Source organism: Triticum urartu, chromosome 5 (assembly GCF_003073215.2).
Source record: "Triticum urartu cultivar G1812 chromosome 5, Tu2.1, whole genome shotgun sequence".
Lineage (NCBI taxonomy): Eukaryota > Viridiplantae > Streptophyta > Magnoliopsida > Poales > Poaceae > Triticum > Triticum urartu.
Genome location: NC_053026.1, coordinates 131,260,954 through 131,268,626, shown reverse-complemented (window position 1 = coordinate 131,268,626; position 7,673 = coordinate 131,260,954). Strand labels below are relative to the sequence as shown.

At 43.8% G+C, this 7,673-nt stretch overlaps 1 protein-coding gene across 2 annotated transcripts in view; it reads left to right on the top strand.

The window, feature by feature from the left end:
• The window catches only part of LOC125508188, a 56,497-nt gene extending 56,035 nt beyond the window's left edge, over positions 1 to 462 (top strand). For both annotated transcript variants that reach the window (XR_007283249.1, XR_007283242.1), the window contains exon 6: positions 119 to 462. The gene's annotated coding sequence lies outside the window, so the exon portion shown is untranslated. The remainder of the gene's footprint in view (positions 1 to 118) is intronic.
• Positions 463 to 7,673: the final 7,211 nt, after the last annotated feature.

Below are 7,673 nucleotides of genomic sequence, written 5' to 3'. Positions count from 1 at the left end.
AAATTGATTTGCGTGTTCATTGAAAAAGTTTGGTTTGCCTGTTCCGTGAAAATGTCTTGCTAAAGAAATATCTCTTGTGCACTTATTTATCCGCCTGAATATTTGGTTTGATTCTCAGGTGCAAGATGGCGGCTGCCGACGTCGCTAAATCCCTCTACAAACTAGTGGTTGGCTGTTCCCAGCGGTAAATGTGATCGGATTCAGCAGCTAGCTCTTCCTCGAGCAACCATTTGGAGAACTTTATTGTCTTGTGGTGGTGATTGATTTTAGGATCAGTAAATTTGACGTTGGTAGCTAGATGAAACCTGCAAGTTCAATATTGGTATTAGATTCAGTTCTTGTTGTACAAATGTCCCAATGTTCACATTTATTTGGGTAAAAGTTTATTTTAGTTCAGCAACAGAAACCATGCAGGTTCAGTGATGATGATACCATAAGTTCGGACAAGAAAATTTATGTATATGATGAGATGATTGCTACTTCTTCAAAGGTATAGTACATGACACCTTGATGTGCATACAAGAATAAAAAATGGTTTGAATCAAAAATATTGATCAGTAGGAATTAAAAACAATGATCAATTTGAAAAATAAAAGAACGTTAGCTTTTGGTATTTTGTGACGCTGACGTCCAAGTTCTGCAACTGATTTGTCCAGATGGGATAATGAGGTCAGTCTAGCAGGCGCATCTCAAGTGAAATGTTAGTGTGCCGCCCACTCATCCCCATGCCTCTCCGCCACACGTCGTGACGTGCCGGCTTGCCATCAACCATTGTTGTGGCTCAGCCCTGTAGTGCTTCCACGATCATCACACGTAGCTTCCTTCTATCGTTGCCTCGCCCTGCTCTCGTGCATATTAGCACTGTAAAAACATAGCAAGTTCACAAATAAAAAAGTTGCAAGTTCAACACGACGTCCCAAATAAGTTTGAGAAAAGCTCAAACAACATGAAACACAATGAAAAATCAAATGGTAAAAGTTAAGTCACAAAACAAGAGAAGTCCAAAACATCTTGCAAGAAAATTGAGTTAAAAAACAAACACACACATTTTTTCCTTTTAAAAAATATCATTCAGTTCAGCGATATAAACCATGCAAGTTCGGGGACTATGATACCCAAAAAATAAAGTGAAGTCTAGTATGTGAAAACATGCTCAGTACAAATCCATATGAACATCAGTGCTAGTACTCTTTTCTTGGAACCATTCAAAATTACTTTGAAAAGTACCTCAGTACAAACACACACATAGATCAGTACGAGTACTCAGTTTTTCAGACAGAAAAACAGCACGATGATTCTCACCGTATTCAAAATTACTCTTAAAATATGGGAGCAAGTATAAAATCATAAAGACATCCATTCAAAGTACTCTTTTTTTCGGAACCATTCAAAACTACTCTGTGAAAAATACATCAGTACAAACATAGACATAGATCAATATGAGTACTCTATTTTTTAGACAGGAAAAACAATGCGATGGGTTTCACCTTATTCAAAATTACTCCTAAACAGTGGCGAAGTAGAGAAAACGTTCAACATGACTAATTTTCGCATTTTCGATAGCTATCCAACGTTATATTATTTGCCCCATTTCGACAAACTTTAAAAAAAACCGTGTTCAAAACCAATTTTAACCATATTTGGATTCGTATTTAAACCGTAAGGAATTAGAAAACACTTTCTATACACAAAAGTTGCGCATTTTCCATAGCTTTCCAATGCCATATCATTTGCGTCAATACGACAAACCGTTTGCAAAAAACAGGGAAAAAACGTTTCGCCCAGAATTTCACCGTTTTCAAATTACTTTTAAATCATATAGAATTTAAAAAAATAGTAGATATATGGAAGATGCGGATTTTCACAAGCTTCCCAACGCCATCTCATTTGCTCAATTCCGACAAAGTGTTTGAAAATTAGGTCCAAAATACGATTCACGTTTTCGATTTAAAAAAAATGGTTTTTTCAAAACTGCTCTTAAATCATAATTTTTTTGCAAAAACAAATTATAAGAATAAAATGTGGACGTCAAGAGCTTTCCAATGATATATTACACGCCCCGTTTCGACAAAAAAATTGCCAAAAAATTTGAACTAAAGAAGACGATTTTTAACAGCAACAGAAAGCATCAGTTCAACCGCTCGAATTTCATCAGTTCAACCACTTGAATTCATTAGTTCAAGTAGGGTAACAAAATATTATTCTGTTACCCTACTTGAACTGATGAATTCAAGTGGTTGAACTGATGAAATTCGAGCGTGAAAGGGAGAGGAGTCACCAAACACACACATCCAAAGTGCATGTCTCTCGTTTCATGAGCATTTTCAGTGCAGGTTCATTAGTGAGGGTTTTTTTTCACAAATTCAGGACACTTTTTTGGCTTCATAGGTGCATTTTCAGTGCTGAAAACCCGCTACCAAGTCTGCATGAACAGTTCAAGAACTCGTGATCATAGGTAGCAGTTCATTGGTTCAAATAATATAGGCGTCACATGTGGATGAACAGTTCAACAATTCAGGTTTCATCAGTGCAAAGCTCAAATGAATGCAAGTGGAGATGCTCGATCCGGAGAGGGGAGGGGCCGTACCGGGTGGCGCTTGTGCTTGCCCATGGCCATAATAGGCAGCGGTGCACCGTGGTGGAGGAGATGGCTGGGGCGGGGGTGGCACACCAGCAGGTTGGCGTCGGCCGGCTCGATCCGGAGTCCTCGCTCGTCGGCGAACTTATCCACGGAGGAGAAGGTGAGGTGGCTCATGGAAAGGAGCAGTAGTATACGGCGGCACGCGGTTGGGGCGTCGACCGGTGTCACCTGGACAGTGGAGCAGGCGCAGCCGCGCATGGCAGAGCTCGGGAGGCGGCCTCTTTTGGGAAAGAGTGGGGGGAGGGGATGGCCGGCGAGCTCGGGGAGAGGGGCGGCGCGTCAGGGGAGAGGGGCGGTGCGGCGAAGCATCTGGGGAGAGGGGCGGCGGCGCGTCGGTGTAGAGGAGTGGCGCCGCGGTGGGGGACGAGGATGGCGCCGCGGTGGGGGACTGGGGTGGCCGTGGGCGGCGCGAGGCGGCGGGGTATGGGGCGGCGGCGAGGCAGGGGTGGATGGGATTGGGGACTCGGGAGGTGGGTGGGCGAGTTGGTGTGGAATTGCTTTTTCTTTTCTTTTCAATCCATCCGGTTCGGGCCCGTGGGCTAGATTCAAGTAATTGTGTCGTGCGCGCCCTTATAGAGGCAAGGGGTAACAGAATATTATTCTGTTACTAGTAACAGAATAGTCCAGCCATATATATATATAATTAGGTATATATACAATTTCTCCTACATGTTGCCTTGGTGCCTTCCGAGCACGATGACAATTAGGAGTGGTTCATGAGGGCGGTAGCGGATAATAGTATTGTCCTTTGGGATCTATGACCTGGTCGAGCAAAAATCCCGCTATTTCCTCTTGAAGTGATCGTATGCGCTCCGTTGCTAGGAGCTGGTCCCGCACCTCTTTGAACTGTTAAGAAGGAGATCAATATGCATGTGTATTAGTTGTGTGACTGGATATCGATAATCATGTAAAAATTGTGAATAGTGTTCTGGCAAACGTACCCATTCCTGTCTTTGAGATTTGCTCTTTTCGGACGCCATCATGCGAATGTTCTCGAAAACGTAGTATGCACACACATCAGTCCCCGGCGCCTGCTTCAGGGCCTTTACGAGAATAGAATTTAATCAGATAATAATTAATCAAGCATGATAATTAATTAATGGTATTGAAACAAGAATTAAAGAGATGGTAGCTAGTTAGTAGTACTTAATTACTTACCCTGGGTCGATACCGAAACAACTTTTGTCGTCATTTGCCTGGAGTCACCTTGATGAACTTTGTCCAAGCCCTGGCCGCCGGCAAAGAAAATTAATAAAGGGGTTATTAAATAGTTGATATCAGGAAATGATGAACTAAATAGGCTGAGATATAGTTAATAATGATTAAAATTACATGTCGAGTATCCCCTTCATGATGGTGAAGTCACTTTCTTTTTTAAGTAGTGAGTCCAGTACTTCAGCTCTTCCTTCTTCAACTTTAATGTCTAACAAGACCCAGTGATAACTGCATGCGCACACGTTTGCATGTCTTAATTAAGCGGGCGTGTGCATAACACTAATCAACTATCCTAAACCCTATACACTTAATTATTAACATCTAGCTAGCTAGTAAGCAAAAACAGAATTTGTAGTACAAGACAGTGTGACTCACCGAAAGTTGTAAGGAAGTAGTATATCTTCATTGCTATTGAGGCGCTTCAAGAACTCTAGCATTTTATTATCTACATCTTGTTTATAATATTCATATGTCCATGTCTTATCATTAATGGTATTTGGATCAATGAACCCAATGCCATAGCGTCCAGCTTTTTCATTTCATACATCTTCATCCTGCATAATACCATAAAAAGAATATAGTGAGGATAATTACAGGTAATGATCGATCAATAAGCACTAAATCTATCTTGAGACTTAAATTACAGAAAGAAATCACTTACAGACAATAGCAATTGATGAGAGATTTGTCGAGTGCATCTTGATTGAATAACTGAAATAGTTCTGAATACTCAATGGACAGAGCTAGCTTATGGAAGTAATGCTCTTTCTTGACCTTCACCATGAGGGACTCTCGATTGGAACTCTTGGTAATTTTCATGTACCAATCATGCAATTCATACATTCTCGTTGGGAGGTTCTTGACCTCCTCGGGCTCGACCAAAGGTTGGTCGCGGACATATTTCCGTTTTATTTCCTCCTCTCTAAGCGGAGACATGGGCTCAATCTCGAGGAGTTGTCCAACAGTGATATTGAGCATTTCGGCCTGCATTATTGTTGGAAATATGCCCTAGAGGCAATAATAAATTGGTTATTATTATATTTCCTTGTTCATGATAATCGTTTATTATCCATGCTATAATTGTATTGATAGGAAACTCAGATACATGTGTGGATACATAGACAACACCATGTCCCTAGTAAGCCTCTAGTTGACTAGCTCGTTGATCAATAGATGGTTACGGTTTCCTAACCATGGACATTGGATGCCGTTGATAACGGGATCACATCATTAGGAGAATGATGTGATGGACAAGACCCAATCCTAAGCCTAGCACAAAGATCATGTAGTTCGTATACTAAAGCTTTTCTAATGTCAAGTATCATTTCCTTAGACCATGAGATTGTGCAACTCCCGGATACCGTAGGAGTGCTTTGGGTGTGCCAAACGTCACAACGTAACTGGGTGGCTATAAAGGTACACTACAAGTATCTCCGAAAGTGTCTGTTGGGTTGGCACGAATCGAGACTGGGATTTGTCACTCCGTGTAAACGGAGAGGTATCTCTGGGCCCACTCGGTAGGACATCATCATAATGTGCACAATGTGACCAAGGAGTTGATCACGGGATGATGTGTTACGGAACGAGTAAAGAGACTTGCCGGTAACGAGATTGAACAAGGTATCGGGATACCGACGATCGAATCTCGGGCAAGTACAATACCGCTAGACAAAGGGAATTGTATACGGGATTGATTAAAAGTCCTTGACATCGTGGTTCATCCAATGAGAACATCGTGGAACATGTGGGAGCCATCATGGGTATCCAGATCCCGCTGTTGGTTATTGACCGGAGAACGTCTCGGTCATGTCTGCATGCTTCCCGAACCCGTAGGGTCTACACACTTAAGGTTCGATGACGCTAGGGTTATAAAGGAAGTTTGTATGTGGTTACCGAATGTTGTTCGGAGTCCCGGATGAGATCCCGGACGTCACGAGGAGTTCCGGAATGGTCCGGAGGTAAAGATTTATATATAGGAAGTCCTATTTCGGCCATCGGGACAAGTTTCGGGTCATCGGTATTGTACGGGACCACCGGAAGGGTCCCGGGGGCCCACGGTGGGGCCACCTATCCCGGAGGGTCCATGGGCTGAAGTGGGAAGGGATCCAGCCCAAAGTGGGCTGGGGCGCCACTTCCCTTATGGCCCATGCGCCTAGGGTGAAGGGGGAACCCTAAGGAAGAGTCCCAAGGAGGGAAGGCACCTCCTAGGTGCCTTGGGGGGGAGGGAAACCTCCCCTGGCCGCCGCCCCCTAGGAGATTGGATCTCCTAGGGCTGGCGCACCCCCCCTTGGGCTCCCTATATATAGTGAGGGTAGGAGGGCCTCTTGAGACACCCCTTATGCCTTTGGTGCAGCCCCTCCCTCTCTCCCAAGTTCTTCTCCTCTCCCGTGGTGCTTGGCGAAGCCCTGCAGGATTGCCACGCTCCTCCATCACCACCACGCCGTTGTGCTGCTGCTGGATGGAGTCTTCCTCAACCTCTCCCTCTCTCCTTGCTGGATCAAGGCATGGGAGACGTCACCGGGCTGTACGTGTGTTGAACGCGGAGGTGCCGTGCGTTCGGCACTTGATCATCGGTGATTTGAATCACGACGAGTACGACTCCATCAACCCCGTTCACTTGAACGCTTCCGCTTAGCGATCTACAAGGGTATGTGGATCCACTCTCCTTCCCCTCGTTGCTAGTCTCTCCATAGATAGATCTTGGTGATACGTAGGAAAATTTTGAATTTCTGCTACGTCTCCCAACAGTGGCATCATGAGCTAGGTCTATGCGTAGATTCTATGCACGAGTAGAACACAAAGTAGGTGTGGGCGTTGATTTTGTTCAATATGCTTGCCGTTACTAGTCTTATCTTGATTCGGTGGCATCGTGGGATGAAGCGGCCCGGACCGACCTTACACGTATTCTTACGTGAGACTGGTTCCACCGACTGACATGCACTAGTTGCATAAGGTGGCTAGCGGGTGTCTGTCTCTCCTACTTTAGTCGGATCGGATTCGATGAAAAGGGTCCTTATGAAGGGTAAATAGCAATTGGCATATCACGTTGTGGTTTTGCGTTGGTAAGAAACGTTCTTGCTAGAAACCCATAGCAGCCACGTAAAACATGCAAACAACAATTAGAGGACGTCTAAATTGTTTTTGCAGGGTATGCTATGTGATGTGATATGGCCCAAAGGATGTGATGAATGATATATGTGATGTATAAGATTGATCATGCTCTTGTAATAGATGATCATGGAGCCCCAAGATGGAGATCAAAGGAGCTATATGATATTGGCCATATCATGTCACTATTATTTGATTGCATGTGATGTTTATCATGTTTATACATCTTATTTGCTTAGAACGACGGTAGTAAATAAGATGATCCCTTACAACAATTTCAAGAAGTGTTCTCCCCTAACTGTGCACCGTTGCTACAGTTCGTCGTTTCTAAGCACCACGTGTTAATCGGGTGTGATGGATCCTTACGTTCACATACAACGGGTGTAAGACAGTTTTACACATGCAAAAACACTTAGGGTTAACTTGACGAGCCTAGCATGTACAGACATGGCCTCGGAACACAGAAGACCGAAAGGTCGAGCATGAGTCGTATAGAAGATACGATCAACATAAAGATGTTCACCGACGTTGACTAGTCCGTCTCACGCACAGATCGGACACGGCCTAGTTGACTCGGATCATGTAATCACTTAGATGACTAGAGGGATGTCTATCTGAGTGGGAGTTCATAAGATGAACTTAATTATCCTGAACATAGTCAAAAGATCTTCGCAAATTATGTCGTAGCTCGCGCTTCAGTTCTACTGTT